This window comes from Miniopterus schreibersii, assembly GCF_964146895.1.
Source record: "Miniopterus schreibersii genome assembly, chromosome: 3".
NCBI lineage: Eukaryota > Metazoa > Chordata > Mammalia > Chiroptera > Miniopteridae > Miniopterus > Miniopterus schreibersii.
Genome location: NC_138103.1, coordinates 50,072,587 through 50,095,391, shown reverse-complemented (window position 1 = coordinate 50,095,391; position 22,805 = coordinate 50,072,587).

Sequence of the window (22,805 nt, the reverse complement as noted above, 5' to 3'; positions counted from 1 at the left end):
CTGGCATTCCACACCTTCTGAAGCTGAACTTCCAAATGAACAAAATGAAAATGTTTCTTTTTTAGAATGCACCCTTGCAGTTGTGGAATATAGTCAGAGTGTGGTTTGCAAGATATGTAGTTAGAAGTATTGTCATTTACTGAATTGCTGTTTGTTTCTCCATGCTTAAAAAAGTCAGAGGAAGAAGCATATGAAAATGTTAAATCATCATTAATGCTCTGTATAATTATATGTAAAGCTTTAAGCTTATGACATATACAGAATTCTCTCCACATGAAGAGATTTATTCCCAAATAACTTATGATTTATTGTCTTCTTTCTGAAAAGAAATACCTTTTTTTTGTTTGTAGAAATCTAGGTGCATCAAAGTAAGTGCACTTAAGTACATTAGCAAAAGGAATACAGTTTTCACATTACAAATACTTTCTCTGTTCCTCACAGGAAAAACAAACAAAAACTCAGCCTTATTGGGATATAAACCAACCATCCACGTATATAAACAGAAAATTATTTAAAAGCCCAAGTCTGTGTTTCCCAGATATATACAGAGTGAAAATGTGAACATGTGGAGATTATTTATTTTCCTTCTGGCCCTATAACAACAATATTCAGTTAATAATTAAATTTGTTTATATACTGATATAAAGTGCAATAGACTAGAACTGTTTTATAGCAGTAGTTGGAAGGATCTCAAGACTATTTTTTAAAAATATTTTTGGTATGTTCAAGTCTGTGCAATAAGGCAAATTTTTACAGCATCTATTGCATACTATGCCATATCACTTAAACAACTCTCTCACTTTCATATCTACTAATACCTAGAGACCCATGCTGTAAAAATATCAAGAAAAGAAGGATTATTTACAAAACTTATTTATTAAAAAGTTGTCAATATGTCAGATAAGCTGATGGATTTATGGACCATGCGTCTCTCACAGTATCTTCTATGCCCAGAATGGTCATTCTGTGTTCCATGGCCAAGACAGCTCACACATCCCTCATGTCTTAGCTCCTGCACCCCTGTGCACAAAGCCTTTACCACATCTCAGTCTAACCAGCAATCTGGTGTTCCTGACCCTCAGTGGTCGTTAATATTAGTTGCACATTGGCATCATCTGGGTCAGTGAGAAATCTTCTGATACCTCTATTCACATCTAGAGGCTTCCATTTCATTGGTCTGGGATGAATACTTGGCTTGGGGAATTTTAAAGACTTCATCTGCTAATCATATGTGAGCTCTTCCATTTATATTATCCCGTCCCCTTTATACTGAAATAATTTATCTTCCCCTTCAATATATGTTCCTTCATGGAAGAATTTCTCTGTTGGCCTTTTTTGCTACCAGCATTTAACATGGTGATGGTATAATTTTGGGCCTTGAATGAATACTTATGAGACTGTGCTGACTAAAGATAAGAGCAGGAATTGGTTAATTGTCATGGGATGGTGTCCAGGATAGGGCGCTCTTAGGGAAATGTGATGGAGATACTGAGGAGCTAAGGTAAGAGTCAGGAATATTGATTAGCACTAATGAGGAAGCAGAGATTCCTAGAATATTTGCTGTATTGGTAAAATATCAAGGGCAAGGTAGCAAAAAAAGAAATTGTGTCAAGTATGGCAGAGATTTCCCTACTTAGTGTTGGTTTGTGAGGGATGTGTGGCACCTGGCAGTGCACCTGTTCACTTGGGTGTCTCACCACAGTGACAGTGGAGAAAATAAAAGGGATCAGTCACCTGGGCCCAATAGCTAATATCTTGTTCCCCGTTCCACTGCTCTGGACATGAAACCAACAGAACAAAATATGCAGAACGTTCATGGCACTTCATTATGACGAACAAGGAAAGGAAAGGCGGCCCTGCGCCCCGCAGTCAGGATGCTCATCGCTTGACATTTGCACGGGCCACTGCTGAGCGATACACTGTTGAAGGTCACTGCTCCGGACAGTAAAGGCAGTTTTATATTTTGTTTGATAGTTTTCTAAATGTAATAAAACCCAAACCACTTTTAATAACATATGGAGGCATAGTCTTGTTAATAGCTGGCCAGATCCTTGAAAATAAATATTTAAAGATATGTTTTTATACGTGTGGTAACATAAGCCCAACCTTCATACCAACCTCCCACACCTAAAAGAAAAATCATTAAAACTGAGCACAGAGTAGTTAGAATGATTAATAGCTATATCTTTTTTTAAATTTATTTATTTAACATATTGGAGTGACATTGGTTAATACAATTATATAGGTTTCAGGTATACAGTTCTATAATACATCACCTATATATTGTATTGTGTGTTCATCACCCCGAGTCAAGTCTCTTTCCATCACCATTCGTCCCTCTTTTACCCCCTCCTACCTCCCCTGATTCCCCTTGACATTTTAATCACTGAGGTGAGCAGGAGAGCTTCAGAAAGGCCTATTTTCTGAAATCATTAAATCAAACGTTTTTAAAAGAAAAATGAGGTATCTTTACAAAATAAATTAGTAAAAACATTGATCTCAGTATCAAGAGTCCCAGACAATCAGTCTGAAACTTATAATTTAAAAATATTACCTAAAAATAGATTTTAAAAATATATTTAAGAAATGAATTGAAGGTGGAGCAGTTATTAGTGATGGAGTGAACTAATAAGCTGTAAATTCTAAAATTTTCAAGAAGCAATTTCAGGATTTATTTTTTTAGTATATCTTTCTTCAGGTTATAATTAATTCATGGAAACTAGTTCAGTAGAGAACTAATATAAATAATAATGTTATGTAGACAACATTTTCTTTAAGAACTAAACAAATTCACTCCATCTTTAGCCAATGAGCCATAGCAATACTGATGTGTTTTTCTTTATAGAAAAAAATAGGAAGTGCAGGATACGTGCTGTCTTTTAGGCTGCTAATTTTTTTATAAAAATGATATGATTTAACAATTATAAATCATAGGGAGGGTAAGTGCTATTGTTTTATTGTTTATATACATTTATTTTCATATATAGATATCTATATTTACATATATATATATATATATATATATATATATATATATATATGAAAACATAAATTTAGAGGACTTAAACAATTTTTCCAAGGTCACATATATAGTACATTCATTCAGGAATAAATATATACTGAGAAATTACTGTGCCATGTACTTTTTTTAAAAAATGTATTCAATTTATTTAAACATAAAACAAACAAAATACAGTTTGTCACTTTGCCTACCCTCACCCCCTACCTCTGGCAACCACCAACTTGTTCTCTGTATCTTTGAGCCTGATTGTTTCAAATTCCACATATAAGAGAGATCATGCAATATTTGCCATTCTCTACCTGAGTTATTTCACTTAGCATAATTCCCTCAAGTTCCATCCATGTTGTTGCAAAAGACAATATTTCATTATTTTTATGTCTGAATAATATTCCATAATATATATGTGTGTATATATATATATATATATATATATATATATATATATATCAGTTTTTTTATCCATTCATCCATAAAAGGACACTTAAGTTGTCCTTCTAAGCAGTGATCAAGATACAGAGGTACTTGTGACAGAACTTGCTTTCTAGTGGGAAAAAAAGCAATATAAATAAGTTAAAAATAATATAATAAAGAAATAACAAATGCTGATATGTATACACAGAATTAATACAGGCCAATTGAAATTTTAAATACCATGAAATATGAAACTCTTAAGAAAGGGATACATTTAATAAAATATGTGTAAGACCTGTACACTTAAAGCTATGAAAGCATTGCTCTTTAATAGAAATAAATGACCTAAATATAGGTAGATATATATATATTCACAGATTAGAAGACTCAATATTGCTAAGATATGAATTACACCCAACTTGATTTATAGATTTGATAGAACCTCAATCAAAAATTCCAAATGTGTTGTTGTAGAAGTTTATAAGCAGATTCAAAAAATATATATGCAGTATAAGATGGTCTAAAATAGCCAAAACAATTTTAGAGGGACTAAGTTGATACCTCAATATGTAATTTTAAGACTTACTATTAAGATGCATTCACAAAGTAAGGATAAACATGTAGATCAGTGTAGAGAATAAATGGTCGAGAAATAGAGCTACACATATATGAATGATTGTTTGGGGAAATATTACCTGGGTAACTCAGCAGGAAAATGACAGTATTTTCAATATATGATGTTCTCATACCCATATGGGGATAAAATGAAGCTGCACATGCACTCCATGTACATGAAATCAAATACATAACACTTCAGAAGATTCCTTCAAAGTTACACATAGCAATCTCTTTATAGGAATGAAAACGTATGTCATATGACAAGGAGTCAGATGTTTATAGCAACTTAATTGTAATAGCCAAAACCAGAAAACACCTCAAAAGCCCATCACCCCATGAATGGATAAACAAATTGGTAGTATATCTATCCAATGAATAAATAATGACAACAGGAATTGAACTCCAGATTCATTTAACAAAATAGGTGAATCTATAAAAAATGACATATGAAAGAATCAGACACAAAAGACTACATAAGGTTTGATTTCATTTACTTGGAGGCAGATCATTGATTGCCATGGGTTCAGACTGGGGACAGTTTTATTGATAAGAAAAGGTCCTCAAAATAATTTCCGAAGGTGATGGGAAATGTTCTATATCTTGTACATGGTGATGTTCACATGCCCGTATATATTTGCCAAAACTCGTTGAATTGAAAACTTCAAATGGTATGAAGATTGTACCTCAATGAAGCAGGCTTAAAAAATAAGATATTCCATAATGAATGCCAGGGGGACTGAAGAGGAAGAGATCTCTGAGAAAATGACATATTAAAATGTGTACATATAAAGCCAAAAAAATAGTACAAATACGAAAGCTAATGCTACCTCCACAGCAAGAACCATACTAAAATTCCTCCAGCTCCATTTTAAACAATTTAGAAGGAATATATATAGCAAAGTTTGTGAGGCAGCACATCCCCGGAGGAGAGACTAGAGAGGCTGAAATGACTAAATCACCCTGCAAGAAGAGCAGGAAGGCCGGCACCTCCAGTGTGGGCCAAAGGAAAGACAGATGATGGATGACACAAGGTCAAAGAAGTAGACACAGTCTAGTTTCTTAGGACTTTATGATTCAGGGTAAAGACTTCGATTTTATTCTTATTGTGAAGGTGGAGAGATATATTATAAAGAGAATGTATTGTATAATTTTTATTTTCAGGGCTATAATTTGATTACATTTATTACATCATTTGGGGTTAATAACTTCTTCATGATAATCAACACATTCAACCGTATCCCACATTAAATGACCACAGTACCCTAGTTTACCATCTTTTTCCCCTCCTTGAAGCCACCTGAAACAATAGCAGAAACTTTTGTAGAAAAACCAGGAAACAAACACAATCCATAAACTCCACAATTAAAAGTTGATAAAGCGGCTAAGCTTAGGTAGAAGCAACGGGGAAGAGCCATAAGGGAAGATGTGCGAACACAGAAAGCAAGTGGACACTGCGGCAGGAGCCCGAGAAATGTGCCGGATCAGAGTGGGAGGAGGGGTGAATTGTTCAGCTCTTTATCTACTAGGCCTGATGATGGGTTGGGTATAGCAAGGGAGAGAAAGAGAGAAATTCAAGATGCTGCCAGAGACTTTTTGTACTGAGCAACTGGGTAAACATGGTTACTATTTGCCAAGTTCAGAACACTAAGAGCAGAGGTTTGGGCAAACAGTTTGGGGGATGACTGTGCAGCTCAGAGCTTGGACTGGAACATTCATCTTCTTTTATAAGACATCACACAGCTGTGTATCAGAAGAAAAGCCTAACAGATATCTTTTTTTTTTTACCTTCCTGTCACTTTGGATACATTCTTGCTTCCAATTTACATTGCCTTTTTATTTTCTTCTTTCTTGTGTGCATCCACTTAAATTCAGAAATCCCTAGGGAGGGGAATCATTCAAAGCATATATTATATGGTCTAGCATTCTTGTCTCAACAACAAGAATACCAAATAAGTTACACGGAAAACGACAAATAGAGCCATTCAACATCCCCAAGGGCCTAACCCAAAAGCAGGTTTTAAAGCTTCTTAACAGAGAATTCCTAAGAAATAGTGTGATTTCTAAATATATGTTAAAATTAAAAAGAGCAAGAAAAGATGCAAACGGATCAATTCATGTCTTCATTGCTAATTCTCTGTCAAAACCATGAGTTTAATTGTTGTATATTAAAATGTATTCTCTTAAAGTCAACAAAAACAATACTAATCCTAGAAAAAAAGAAAAAATATGGACACTCCTAGAGAAAGAATCACGTAAACACTCCTCCAGTACGTGCCTTGCACACAACAGGTGCTTAATAATGTTTTTTTAACTTAACTCTAATTGTCACTTTTGCGGGTGGGGTTTAATCACTGTCATCACCATTATTATTGTCATCAACAGCATCATCAAAACCAATATTCATTGGACACTTAGAGGTCTAAGCCAATGATTTTCAACTGTGCAAAGTGTCCTTTGTTTCTGCAACAGACTCAGAAACTTTACAAGGGAAAAAGAACCCACTCAGGCTTCAAACCGGTTTCCTCAGGCTTCCTGTCACCAAAGGAGCTGCACTTCAATGTTTGCAGATCAAGACTATAGAACAAGGGTTACAAACCTTTTATTTTATTTTATTTTATTTTATTTTATTTTATTTTATTTTATTTTATTTTATTTTATTTTATTTTATTTTATTTAAAGAGCCAGAGAGTAAACATTTTAAACTTTATTGACCATATAGTTCCTGTTGTAAGTATTAAAATCTGCATTGTAGCAAGAAATTAGCCATGGGCAATACATTAATGAATGAATGTGTCATTGATCTTCAAACCATTTACAAAATCAGACGACTGCTGAACTTGGCTTGTGGGTTATAATTTGCCAACCCCTGAGCTAAGGAAATAATATCATTTTTCTCTACATTCCTACCTACTTCTCCAGGTTTGCTGCCTGAATCTTGAAGTTAATGTCATTTAGGGCAACTAGGAAATTTGCATGAAAATATGGGTCTTTGCTCAACCTTTATTAATCTTATAGATTCCCACTCCCATTTATTGTAACAAGGGCTATAAAGAACACTCAGTAATCAAATGAATGTTCTTTGAAATTAAGAATGTTTAATAGTCCTTCATATGCAAATAGTTTATTTTCTCATTCTTAAAAGTGAACTACTGAGAAGGAAAAAACAAAACAAAAAAGTGTGCATATTTGCCTGTATGAGAAAGCAAGTAAGAAATGGCTTAGGATCGCTTTTACCTTTTTACATGTTTGGGGTTTGAGTAACTTTGGACCAAAAAAGGAAATACCACAGGTGTCGTGGGATCTAATAGATATCTTTGTGTTTCTTAACCACAGAGACTGAGGACGAATAACCTGGTTAAAGGTCGGGGAAAGAGAAATCCACAGAAGGAGGCCTAGGCTGAGAAACACTAGACTGAGGCTTTTCATCACTGCTCATTATTGACGTTTGGGGTCAGGTAAGTCCTTGCTGTGGGTGTCTATCCCAGCGCTGTAGGATATTTAGCAGCATCCCTGGACTTTCCCCACTAGATGCCGGTAGCACCCTCCACGGTGACAACCACAGACGCCTGCAGACTTGGACAAATGGCCCCTGGGGGATGAAACTGCCCCAAATTGAGAACCTCTGAGCTGGGAGAATCGAAGGACACCTCACAACAGCGCTTTTCAACAGCCGCAGGCAGAGATTATGCTTCTGCTTTGTGTCCTTTGCAGTCACAAGTATATTCTTCCTAAGCAACAGAGTCCTGTATTTTAAAAGATAATAAACAAAATATGCGCACAAAGGATGCATTTTTTAATTCTTGTATTCTAATTTTTGTGGATAGTAGAGTTGACCTTTGAACACCACAGGGGTACTCCTGGGTGTATCTACCTCACAGGAGTATCTTAGTTCACATGTAAAGTTGAATTTCTGCACTCTATAGCACTCTTGCTATAGTACTCTTATCTTCTTTCTCTTTGGATTTTGTTACACAAAGATAAATAGGATAACTGCCGATTATTTCACTTTCAATTGGAATGTTTTTAGTAATAGCTGAGATGTAAAATAGCAATAAGAAAATAAATATTGATATTTTAAAATGCCAGATTTCAAAGTATACAACAATTTATTTTAAAAGGTAATCTCTGAAAACTTAATGATATTTAAATGCACAATATTAGTAGCACGTGTTGTGGGACATGATATATGACTATATGCTAACTAAGCCATATTAGACTTTCATTGCTCTCTAAGTGCAGTGAATTGGTTCACTTATGCACTATAGGGGTGGTACATTCTGGTTATAAAATCACCAAAATTGGAGAACACCTCTGCTATCCCTGAGTTCATTGATCCCAGTGGCAGGGATTTTCAATATTATTTTGCAAATTTAAATAGTCCCTTGGGTTTCTTTAGCATGCATTTTCATCATTGATTTTATTTTTTCAACACAATATAACATTTAGAATGAGGTTAAGTTATCACTATTTTTATTAGTCTACAGTGGTTTATTTATTTTTTTTCAAATACAATTCTTTTTCTCAGGTATTTTTTATCTCCTTCGTCTACTATTTTACTAAATAAGGGAGAAATACAAGTAAATATTTGAATATATGTTGAATTTATTCTAGTACATTCAAAGACAAAGGTGATGGTACTGCTGGAGTAGAGCTCTTTGCTAATAGGTAAATCATGATGTAGTAAATTTTAGCTTTCATCAGTTGATGTACAAATGACCAAATTTGGTTTCTAAAGGACAGTTCATGAGGGTGTGAGAGAGTGGGCCAGTACAAAATCGGGGCAATGCAACTGACTCAGTCACCTCTAAGCTCTTTGTAAATGGAATAAGAATTCCTCAGGGTCTGTAACAACTACTCACATTCCTCCATCCCCAAAGATTCTGAGTTCCTAGATCCATAACAAACCCAAAATCAGGCTTTTTAGTAAAACAACAACAAAACAAAACTAGGGGGTTCCTGGTATAAAATGTCTGAGATTTTAAGAAACACATAATATGTGAGGAAAGCATACTATAATAATGCATACATTTTGGGTTTCTGGTTGTCTTAAGGCTTTACTTACTTCCCATTTCTCTTGGTATTTCAAACTTATTGACCCGACTCAAAGACTTTTTGAAACTGCATCAAGGACCTTTACTTCCCCAGCTTTGCCTTCTTAATCTTCTCGAAATGAATAGTATGAATAATCTTTTGCCTTCATACTTATTTTTAGAGAGTGTAGATAATTTGTCTAGCACTGGCTTTTTTAGCCTAAGGCCACTCAGTAACAACTTTATACATATATATTCCTTCCAATATATAATTCCTTCCATTACGTGTCACTGCACTACCCTCCATCCCAAGGAAAGGATCATAATGGGAGTTTCAGAGAATGTGGTTTCTTTGAAGCTGAAAAAGCTACAGCAGTTAAAATATGGGTAAAATCCTATCTTGGCAGGATTCAGATGCCATTTCAAGTTCAATGTTAAATAAATGTTTACTATAGCTGGCATTTTTTATATAATTAGCTATAATAACTTTGCTACATTAAAATAAAAGTATTATTTTTCATGGGGAGAAAAATCAGTGGTGTTTTTCCCTGGAGACTGTGTATGTATATCAACACTTCACCAGATATATTGCTTGCATTTTTCCCCTTTTAGTATTATTCTACTAAGAGTGAAATTCTAGCCCTGGCTGGTTTGGCTCCGTGATTAGAGCGCCCGCCCACAGGCTGAAGGGTCTGGGGTTGGATTCCAGCCAAGGGCGCGTTCCTGACCTGCAGCCTCAATCCGCCCTGGTCGGGCCCGGCAGGAGGCAACCAGTTGATGTGTCTCTCACATCGATGTCTCTGTCCCCTCTCTCTCCTTTCTGCTCTCTCAAGCAGTGGAAACAATATCCTCAGGTGAGGATTAAAAAAATAAAAAAAGAGTGAAACTGAACAAGTTCATATATTTGAGAAATAATTGAATTCAGAAAACTTCAAATGTAATGTTAAATATTGGATTAGATTAAATATAGTAAAACTTAAATTTATTAGGATCATTAACAGATATTTATAATTATTTCTTGAAGTTATATAAGTTAATAAATGTTTTATTAATATAGTCTAGGCTAAATGAATTTAAAAGTATTTGAAAATCTCTCAGTCACCATATACTATGTGCTTGTGGATGTTATTTGTGTATTGTTCACTTATAGTATATCATAAGGACCCTTGGAAATTTTTCAAGTTTAACAGTAATTAACACAATCAAAGCAATATCAGTTAGATGAAGGCAACACACAATGACAGAAATATGAAGTTATAAATATCAGTTATCTAAAGACTGCTAGTGAGGAATTTTGATTTGCAACCTAAGAGAACCATCCTACCTGAAGTGGCTTAAACAAAAGGGAGTTTCTTCTTTAATTGAGAAGTTCAAGCATATCTGGACTATTTTCCTCTGTATCATCTTTACTCACAGGTCAGTGATTTCCACTTCCTGGGGGTTGGAGTTGGCCTCAGTAGCTCCAATGTACATTACATTTTTTCAGCAATACATGCAGAAAAGAGGTTTTGCTTTATCAAAAGTTTCAGTGAAATGGTGGGCCTAACAGTAGATGGCCCAAAATGGATCATGTACCAATCCATGTTTTAGGGCCACAAAGTCAGGCTGTTGACTGACTCATAGTCCCAAGCTTAGAGCTGGACTTAGAGTCAATGTCAATTCTTCAAGGGACATGGGACTCAGTGGTGAGGATCATTTCCCTACGTTATGATAGACTTTTTGTCAAAGATAAAATAGAAACCAGGTAGGCCGAAAAAGCAGACACTCATCACAAAGAAAATTGTTCCATAATTGCTCTAAGATTGGAGACAACTGGATTAATGTACTCTTTACTTTTGACCAGTTTATAAACATCGTAACTTTAACTCCCTCCTGGATTCTATGGCTTGATATTCAGAATGGCCGGTCAAGGACAGCTGGTTTTGTATAGTAATATCACCTATCTCCTGAGCAGCAGGTGGGAGAAAGAGTGAAAGAGATAGGCTCCCTCATTTCTTGTGTTGATCATACTAGTTTTTTAGAATTTTTTCAGAGCCTCAGTATTAATCCACACCACCTCTGCAATCCGATTTCAAAAGACATTCCCAACACTTCCAGACTAGTGTGGCTACTTTGTTTACCTACTCTGAAAAAAAAATTAGGTTTAATTTATTTTTAATGAAATGAAATCTCCAATGAAAACTCCTCTCGAAATAATTAACGAAACTATTTTATTTATTTTCTTTGCTACTTATACTTCTTTTTTGATATTTTCTTACAAAATCTGCATCTACATTTCAGTTAACATTAGATCTTCTATAAGAGCTAACCATTAACATTTGGAGAATGTTTTGTGGTGGGGGGAAGCAAATAAAAGCTCAGATTCATTTCATATACTTAGTTTCCTCCATTATGGAATAACTCATTATTATTGTATAGGCATATTGATAGGTATGTTGATTAGGTATATTGATAACAGATGAGACAAGTTGGGAAATTAGACTGCCAATGAATTTACCTACAGAAAGACATTTAATCTCAATATTTACATTTTATTTAGCATGAAAAAACTAGACAATGATATAAGTCTATTAATTAAAAGTGGCCTTAAAATTACATGTACGGTAATTGGCCAACCTATGTTAAAAAATCACTAATCTCTTACTACAGTAACCAAAATGGTTCCTTTTCTTATATGCATTGAACATATCATTAAATATAAGAATAAGAAGAAAACTAAAAAGCCATCTAGTTTAAACTTTTCCCTTTATGAATCTGTTATTTAAGGAGCATAGAGATTAAGTGTATTGTCTACAGATACATAGCTATAGCCTACGTTAAAAATCAAGCAAAGATCCCTTGCTCATAGACCAGTGGTCTCTCACCTATTTCAGAATTTATGGACACATGATGCTCTAAGTCCAGATCAAATATAGTGTCTTTTGTTAAGGTTTTATTGCTTTGAACCCAATATGCCCAATATGCAACCTCATAACACAGATGAGAGAGACACTTACTGAAAACGTTAGGTAAAAAGGGCCAGGTAAATATTACCCTTTAGGGTTTTGCTGGCTGTGTAAGCCCTGCCATTTGTTGTCATTTTGTTATAATAACAATGAAGAGCTAAGTATTATCCTATTAGTTTTAATTTTAACATTTGAAAGGAAAGACTACTTTCAATTTCAAAGTAATTTAAAAATAGCAAAAACTGTTCACATCAGCTAAATAGTACAAATTACAAAATAATTATTAGCTTACACAAGCATACAGATGTATTGCCCTAAAGCTTGTCTGTTACAGGGGTCACTGAACAATAAAGACGTATTGATAGTACACTTAATTCTACATGACCAGCTCTGCAATGGGGGAGTATAGAGAGGAAAATGTGATAGTCCCTGTCTAGAAAACTTGAAAAAGTCAACCAAGGAGAAAAGACTTTAAATGAGACACTATTTTAGAAAATTACAGAGCTGTGAATAATGAAAAAATAAACATGATTACTCAAACTAAAAAGTATAAAGCATTTGAGGAAGGGAAAAAAATCAGATAATTTAGTTATATTGCATTTATTTATCATCTCAGTCAACTTGCCTCAATCTATTCCTTCTGCTACATTTTTAATATGTAAATCGCAATCCAATAGATTGCATCGTTTAAAAAAAATATGAGAGAAAACTTCACATGGAAGGAGCTATTTTTTAATAAGAAAAAATATGTTTTTAAATATTGTGGACACCCCACAGACCCCATCCCCAATTCAGAGTCACAGTGCTGTTTTTTCTTCCCCAAGAACTGCCAGGTATGGGAAACTGGCTCTGGCCAAAGTCTGTGCAGGTGTGGGACCTCCCAAGTCCAGAACTAGGGAGTGAATTGTGCATGCAGGAGCCACAAACCCACAGGCTTCCCTAGGACTGAAGACCGTTCTCACAAAACTGTTTATTAAACATTTATTTTTGGCAACCAGGCAACCTCATTGTTCAGAAATTGTTAAAGCTATAAAGAGTTCAAAAGTTGATATGAATCATAAGGCTCCAATAAAACACAACTTTACAAGATAATTTTACAAGTGAAACAGATATTTACAAAATGTGAGATTCTAAGCTAGCTATGTTATTTGTGAATCTATATAATATCACTGTGATAATCTTTATTTTAGGCTATGCCTCATCTATTCGAGTGTCTTTTAATGCTTTATTGATATTACTAGCATGGGAATAAAACCTGAATTATTTGAACATAACAACTGTGGGAGTGTATTCTTCTCCTAAGATTATAAAAATTTTCATTGTCCCCCCATTTGTGTGCTAAGCATATAATGAAATAAGCAGTGATCTCAATCAGGTGTATACTGATCGAATAGTTTTTAAAGTAATAAAGGTACCAGTAGATTAATATTTCCTGGAGTAAATAGGTCCTTCTGCTGTGTACTGGGAAAGAATTTTGGGGACACACACATAGGAGGAGTTTTAAGTGATAGTGACAAGATTTATTAGAGTAAATAGCGGCAGTATATTCTCGTAGAGACAGAGAGTGAGCAGTCTACAGGGCCTGTATGGACTCAAGGAAAGAAGTTACAGAGGCTAAGGCGAGTCCTCTGCTGCTGCTCTGCTGGTTGCAAGTCTGGTGGGGACCCTTAGAGTAGGAGAAAACAAAGCAAAAAGTATGCACTGGAGAGAAGGAAGGGCATGGGCGCGCTCCAAGGACGGCACATACTGGGTTCTTTGTCTAGCTTCCATATAGTTCCTTGGATTTGGGAAAGATCTGGCTTTCTTTCAAACTACTCAACCTCCTTTTTTGCTTTTCCTGGCCTGTGCTGGTGCCCTCCCCCTGTCCAGCCTCTTTCCTGGGTTTTCCAGAGATTTGTGCCCTTCTCCAATCCCATCTTTTCCCCAGATTTTCCCAGGCTAGTCTCCTCCCGCTTCATGGTCATGCTTTATAGTTCTGCTTTCATTTGGCTTCTACTGCGCATGCTTAGTAAAGGAATCTTCCTTGCCTTTCCTAATTGGTGGAATGATACCAGTTAAACTGCTGTTTCCCAACTTAATCAAGCTTAGTTTGCTCCCTTCCCTCTCGTTACTAACAACTATCAACTCTAACAAATACTAATATCTTTTCTAGTGTAAAGTATTTTATAAGGAGTGAGTGCCACTCAGGTCAAGTTTAAAGAACATCTATCTGCACACAAAATGCCAAATGAAATGGACAATAAGTAGTGCATAGACTAATTTCTCTCAATGATATATGTACAAATTATAAGACACAGAGAGACATATCTCTGGTTGTTGGTTATTAGTGTATTTTCTTTTGTCACTGAGTTATAATTGACTTATTGTGTACATTTAATGTGTACAACGTGATGATTTATTTGATAATGCCTTTGAAACATCTGACTGATGTGTTTCACAAATGAAGTACCTTTTTACAACTACTTTCAAGTCTTACTTTTTAAAACTGTTGGATGCCAATTTGTGCTTAGTTAACTCCAGAGAAAAGAGCCATTTATTCAGAGTCTGAGTGTGATGCCTAGTGAGTCAGGAATTCCAAGAAACCAAGGGGGTGGTAGTGGCTGACAAAGCTTCCTGCTTAGAACAGCGTTGACATTTTCAAAGCAACCATTACATATCTCATTTCCCAACCTACTAATTCTCAATTTATCAAACTGGAAAAAATTCTCTCTCTAGTACAGCTTAAACTATGGGTCTATTAAATTAGACATCTGCTTGAGGGATTTGTTTATAAGGGCACCAAGAATTTCCCTGAACTAGTCTCTCCTCCACCCCGATTCCCCTCACCAGTGTATGAAATTGTTCTATCATATGTGAATTTTTTCATGTACTTTAAAAAGATTCTCTTATACTATACCAAAAAGAAAACACCCAAGAAGAAAAATATACAACAGTAATTTACTCATGGGTAAAATGGCAGAGGCAGAGCAAGCTCTTCAGGAAAACAGTAACAGGAGAGAAGAATTTGCTGATGCAGCCCCTTTGCCCTTTCCGCCTTCGAGAACACATATGGAAAGACCGGACTTGTGACAATCTTCTCATTGCTCATCTGCCAAAATCCTGAGTGAATTGGTGTCTTGAATTATAATTTTAGTCTCCATAACCCAATATAACATCATGATATCAACCCCACAGTTTCCTTGTCATCCTCCATGCTACGCATTTTGAAGCAGAGAAAGTCCCAGGGGGTGGGGGGGGGGGGGAATGTGGTAATAAATATTTTGTTCACATATCTACTTGTAATTCAAAGAATGTTTATAAAATATAGTATCCTAACACTTCTTACTTTATATTTATTAACTACTTATAATATGTATACAATCTATTATATATTAATATTTATAACACACTTTACATATATTTATAATATATTATAACATATTTATAATAAAAATAGAAATTTTTTTCTAAAGCTAAGTTTAAAATAAAGCCTGATCAATGATCATGACTTCCAAATTATTGCTGGTTTTTTTATTTTTATTTTTTACCTTTGAGTCCTAGCAAGATTGAATGGAGAGAGGGAGACAGCAGAGGACTAAGGTCCTGCCACCTGAAGCAGAGCAAACTACTCAGTGTAAAAGAGCTCAGGGCAGGGTCTGTCCTTCCCTACTGGCTGCATTCTTGCTTAGACCCAAGATCAGAACCAAACAGAAAACCCTCAGTTCTCTCTGAGATTTTGGTAGTAATTTATAAAATCACTAGAGAATATTCCTGAACTCATATTGATATTATATCTTCTAACTTCATGTGAAACTTCAACTATGTTAAAATCATGTGTGTGTGGCATGTATGTGTGTGTGTATTATACTGAAGATAAGGGCCTATGAAGATAATTGACAATATGCATTTCATTACAATATATTCCTAATAAGCAGTGTTTCAGTGCAGGTAGAAGACCAGGTGTATGGTGATCAGGAATGAGCTGAGATTCAAATTTTAATACAACAACAAACAACTAGGTGACTCTAGCATGTTGATTAATGCACACTAGTTGAAGGTGTAGTAACAGGCAGAAGACTGGAACAGCGGCTGTGCACGACCGGCTGCCCCTCTAGTTAACACAGGAATTTTGTGCTGACCCACAGGGCTGCCAGTCGGCCTGGGGCACACACCGCCTCTTTAGACTCCTGTCAAGGACCCAGCTCATCTCACTCTGGGGGTGGGGGGAGTGCATTACCAAACAAAGACAAGGGAAGGTGACTGTGCATATTTTAGGAAGAGACGATTGCAAGTGATTCACTGCTGGGAGGGAAAGATACAAGAAATGTTTAAAAAGATATTTATCTTCTAAAAAAACATAAAGCAGTATATTCTCTATGAAATGGAAGCAAAGTCAAAGGAAGATCAGGCTAAGATTAAATAAAACATTAGAGTGGCATGAAAAGACTATAAATTATCGAAAGAGCTCACGGAAAGTACAAACACAATAGTAGAATTTAAATCTGCATGGGAGTCAGCCAAGTAAGGAGGGCATTTCAAATTAATAATAATGGAAAGCAATGTTCAAATTTCCTCCAAAATAAAGAAGAGCGTTATTGATGAATATGGTGATCCATAAGTTACAGTAAACAGCTTACAACAGAAATAAATGGCAAGGTGTTCTTAAGCTAATAGAGATCATTACAATCAGAACAAAGGTATAAAACATTAAATATTTCTATTATTTGCTTTTCATTATCTCATCCTTGCATATTTCTAGGCCACCAATCCATTTTAATCTCCCACAGTAAAGAAAAACAGTCTTTCAAATGCCAAAACTCATTCTCAGGCCAGAAATTAAATAAATTTTGTAATGTTTTAAATATATATATGTGCATAAATATGTACATATATAATACTTAATGCAGTGGAGTGATTACTTTAGAGGTTTTTTTGTTATGTTTAATTGTATATCAGTAAAAAAGCGTTAAATTTAAAGTAAGAAACATGTTAAATTACATACAAATAAAATATAGCAATAAAACTTTCTCTACAAGATCGAATAGTTAGCTGTTGAATGTTAAAACTGTTATATCAATAATAGTAAGTTCTAGATTTTAATAATAGTTTATTGAAAAATATGTTTTAAGTTCCATCAAATAATCATTTGAAGCCTAGTATTACATAGGAAGTTATTCTCATCATAATAAAAAATATAATAAACTACTTATAATTTCTGATGATTCAGAGTTCTAGGGAACCCACATTAAAATGAGTGTGATATGGTATAATTTTTATCAGAAACAGATATTAGCAAAAAGTGAAAATGGAGCCCTGACTGGGTGGCTCAGTTGGTTGGAACATCCCATACACCAAAAGGCTGAGGGTTGACTCCTGGTCAGGGCACATATCTGGGTTGCTGGTTCAATCCCCAGTTGGGGTGCGTACAGGAAGCAATTGATCTACATTTCTCTCATATGGATGTTTCTCTCTCTCTCTCTCAATTTTCCTCTCTCTCTAAAATCAACTTTAAAAAAAGTAACCAGCCCTAGCAAGTTTGGCTCAGTGGTTAGAGTGATGGCCTGTGGACTGAAGGGTCCTGGGTTCGATTCCGGCCAAGGGCATCTGCCTCAGTTGCAGGCTCCATCCCTGGCACTGTTTGGGGGCCTGTGGGAGGTAACCAATTGATGTGTCTCTCTCACATTGATATTTCTCTCTCTCTCTCTCTGTCTCTTTCTCTCTCTCTCTTTCTCCTTCTCTCTCTGAAAGCAATGGAAAAAAAATATCCCCTGGCGAGGATTAAAAAAAGTAACCATGGAAACATTTTATGCACTAAGAGCAAATTAAATTATTTTGACCAAATTGGATCAAAATAATAGTGTTCATCTATTATTAAATAAAACCCTAATTTTTATCTTTTTTATAATACTAGGCAAATGGGTAATGATAATCTCTCAGATAATAATTTGATCACTAAAAGCCTAAGCCCTAAGTGAACAAGCTGATTATTTTGAAGATTAATTTTCATTGTATTTGTGAAACAATCTAAAATATTTCTTATTTGATTGGTTACCCTTTTCGGGTTATAACTTCTCATGAATGAAGCTATCTGAATATTTAAAAATCACATATTTTAACATTTCTTGTGAAGGATAATATTTTCAGCATTTCTGCTTAACTGCCTAACAACCGGAAAAGGCAAAATTTCACTTTAGTGAGTCTTCACATGTCAGGCTCGATACTACGTATTTATGCACTTACAAGTACCCTATCATATTTCCCTTCCATTTTACATGGCAAAAACTGAGAGTCATAGAATAAACGCCACTGAGGTCCCACAGTCTATAAATTTGTTAGTACTACAAAGTTCAAGCATTTGCAATTTCCCCCAATAGAGTGGCAAGAAATGATTAATTCTTTATTTTTTTAAACTATGGTTTTATTGATTTTAGAGGGAAAGGAAGGGAGAGGGAGAGAGGGAGAGAGAAACATCCCTGTGAGAGAGAAACATCTACAGGCTTCTTACACACCCCCTACTGGGGATCCAGACCCCAACCCGGGCATGTGCTGGGACCAGGAACACAATCAAGGGATTGTATTTTGGTGCATGGAATGACGTTGAACCAACTGAACGTCATTAGCCAGGGCTAATTTTTTATTTTTTATTAAACTTTATCTTAAAGCAGAACAGACTCTTCTATAAATACACACTAAATTGACCAAAAAGAATTTGAAGTATCGTGAAGACCATACATCCAAAAAAATCAAGAATCAGTGAATCTCTTGGAATCAGCTTGGTGTCTGCTTGTGTTGGCCTTGGGCAAGTCAGTTAACCTTTTTCCATTAAACACGTAATGGGAGCTGCCCAATGATGGTCAAAATTAAATGGAATGGTAAATAAAAACTCATAAAACAGTGTTGTAACCTAATAAACAATATCATGAGATATTGCTTGATATGATTGATGCTATTGTGTAGATTTACTTCCAAATGTACAGTTGTTTTAATCAAGAACCTAAAGAGTCATCTCCTCTAAAGACACAAGGATGCTAGGAGCCCTAAAAATCAATTTCCCATAGTCCTTTATTGTGAGAAAGTTCCTATTACCTCTTACTGTCCAAAAATGAAGAACTATAATGGAATGGTGTTATAGGAGTAGTATTTTTATGTGTAGAGAAATAGTGGTTTTTTTACTCAATTGCCTAAAACATTGCAGCAGCTTTATAGGTAAGAGATGTAGGCAGTTTGTCTTTGTCAAAAGAACTTTCCTAGGCAACTTGCACAGATCACAAAGAACAGTGGGGAGTAAATGGGAAAAAAGAGGCTGGAAATGATATAGTAGCCAAATCTAGTAGAGTGTAAAAGGAGAAAAGCATGAAAGGCAAGAAAAGAAATATCAGCTAGACCTAAAGAACTAAAACCTTTCTCTGTGTTTCCTGGGAACAAGGTATAGTTACTGCTACTAACCTCATGAATAATATAAATGAGGTTTGATATAAATGCTTAGTGGTTATCAAAAGTGATACATATAAAATAAAATGTTTTCGCACCTCAATGTAATCCACAGTTCCACCTCTCATTCTTGTGTTCCAAGGATTTGTTATTATATTAATTGCTTAGAAAGAAGGAGATGAGATATATCAATAGCAATAACAGCATGGTAAGTACTTAATAAATATATATTAATTTGCTTATTAATTGAAATAATCAATGTCAAAAAATAGTTTTACACATGGAATATCATGGGACAGTGCTTATGTGTTATACATTTTTTGCTAGAAACTCTTTTTGTGGTTTTTATAGAAAAGGGCATTGAAATCTACTGATTTACTAGAGTTTATTGAATTGCTAGGGGAATGATTAGGATTAGAAATCTTGTGATTCTTATTAAATAATGTTTGTGTGTGTTTATTTTTATGTGTGTGACACAGAGAGAGAGAGGAGAGAGAGAGAGAGAGGGAGAGACTCTAAAACCTACTTTATTGTGTTTCTTTTGCTTTAACAATATACTTTTTCAGAGTCAGTGTATGATCTGTGCAGATGACAGCCAGAATTTTTCATTTAAATTGCCAGTGAGTTCTAATTACCTTATTTAGGACAAATTTCTAAGAAGTATTTATAATAGTAAATATAGACTGGCTGAACAGTTGCTGACCAATTACGCAACTTGTACCTATGTTTTTAACAACTACTGTCAAGTTATCAGTGGCATCTCTGCTGTGTGGGCCTCTCTGTCTCCAGGCAAATCTCTCACCACTCACCCTCTCATGCTGTAGGCTCCAATCTTAGAATCACTTGTGGTTTCCTATTTACTTTATAGTCTTCCTGGCCTCCAGATCCCTAGAGATGCCATTTTCTCTACTGTTTCTTCTTATCTTGTTAACTTTAACTGATTCTCAACTTTGTAATATCCTAATGTGTATGTCACTTTTCAGGCCCTCAAAGCACCTTTTCCTATAGGCATCAGTAGTATATTGTGTGAACCCCTTTGCATCAATTCCTATGCAATTACTTGTCCCTCTTGTCTACTGTAAGCTCTTTATGGAGCAGACACATTTGTCCAATGCCATAGTGCTAATATCTAGCAGTACAGGACCTTACACAAAGTATGTGCTCAATGGAAAAGTGTTCTATAAGTGACTTGGTGAGCAGATGAAATAGAAATGTATGTGGCACACACATTGTGGTAAGAAGAGGAAATACTATTTACATTTATGCCATATATTAAGTAATTTTATATTCTTTTTTCTATTAACTTTCCTCAACATTTACCAGTGAGCTTCACTGGTAAAATATCCCTAGATAGATAATTGAGACCGGTGCATATAAAAGAACAGACAAGAAATGTTGAATGTAAACTTGTGTAAAATAAACGTTTCGGACTAAATCTTCTATATGAATAAAAAATGGAAGAGCCATGTGGGTTGGAGGAAAGAGTGAGAGGTGAGATGGGTTTCAGACATAAACTAGAGCATGGGTAAACAAACTGCTTTATGAAAGACCAGGTAATAAATAGTACGAGAGTAGCCATAGAGAAGATGTAAGTAAATAGATCTGGGTGTATTCCAATAAAACTTTTTTTTTTTTTAATCAGGAAGTAGGTTGGATTTACCCTGCATGCTCTAATTTTCAATCATGTGGACTACAGGAAACTGAGTAAGTAGGGGTACTTTCTTGGAAAAAAAGAAGTTTCTTTCTATATGATTCTTCTAGGATTCAGTAAGCCAAAGTTGATGGCAATGAACTATCTAGCTACATGTAGTTTCTAAAGAGAACAGGGAACTTCTGCCCACCCACCTAGCATCTCATACTTCACACATAAATCTGTAAGAACATTTTCCCCACATACACATATTTTCTAAAAATACCGAAACACACACACACAGATTCTGAGTCTGAGAAAGAGAACACATTAATGCACTGTGTGGTCTTATTTATAATTTTGATAATGACTGTGATAATGAATATTTAATAGGTCTCATACAATTGACTTTCAGTAATATTGTTTCAATTTTTATATCCAGAATGAAGTTTCTGTATTTTGAGAAATTTTATCTCAGTATAGTCAAAATAATTATAAAAATGATATGCTTTTTTCCTTTCATAATCAGCATTACCTACAAAAATGGGGTGTATTATTAAATAATATCACTGGAGAAAACTATTCACATATAACTTTGTTTTAATATAGTTTTGGGGTTTTTTTGTTTTTTTAATTTATCTTCATTGTTGAAAGTATTACAGGTGTCCCATTTTCCCCCCCAACTGACCCCCTCTACTTTGCTCCCGCCCCCTCCCCAGGCCTTCACCCCATTATTGACTGTGTCCATGGGTTATGCATATATGCATATAACTTCTTTGGTTAATCTCTTCCCACCCTTCACTCCCCTTTCCTCTTTCCTCTGAAATATGATTGTCTGTTGCATGCATCAATGTCTCTGGATCTATTTAGTTCATCAGATTCTTTTGTTCATTAGCTTCTTAAAGAAGAACCTTCAACATTTCCTGTAGTGCTGGTCTGGTGGTGATGAACTCCTTTAGCTTTTTCTTATCTGTGAAGCTTTTTATCTGACCTTCAGTTCTAAATGATAGCTTTGCTGGGTAGAGCAATCTTGGTTGTAGTTCCATGTTTTTCATCACTTTGAATATTTCTTGCCACTCCCTTCTGGCCTGTAAGGTTTCTGTTGAGAAATCAGCTGACAGTCGTATGGGTGCTCCCTTGTAGGTAACTAATTGCTTTTCTCTTGCTGCTTTTAAGATTCTCTCTTTTTCTTTAAGCTTTGGCATTTTAAGTATGATGTGTCTTGCTGTGGGCCTCTTTGGGTTCCTCTTGTTTGGGACCCTCTGTGCGTTCTGGACTTGAAAGTCAATTTCTTTCCCCAGGTAGGGGAAGTTTTCTGTAATTATTTTTTCAAGTAGGTTTTCAATTTCTTGGTCTCTTTCTTCCCCTTCTGGCACCGCAATAATACAAATTTTGGGCCTCTTGAAGTTGTTCTAGAGGCTCCTTATACTATCTTCATATTTTTTTGGATTCTTTTTTCTTTTTGCTCTTCTGGTTGAGTGCTTTTTGTTTCCTCATGTTCCAAATTGCTGATTTGATTCTCAGCATCCTCTACTCTACTGTTGATTCCCTGTATATTATTCTTCATTTCAGTTCATATAGCCTTCATTTCAAATAGGTACTTTACTATGTTATCGATTTTCTCAGTTATTTCCCTAATAGTCTGCTTAAACATCCTTATAAACAAAATTCTGAACTCTGTATCTGTTAGCGTGCTTGGATCCATTTCACTTAGTTCCTCTTCTAGAGATCTCTTCTGT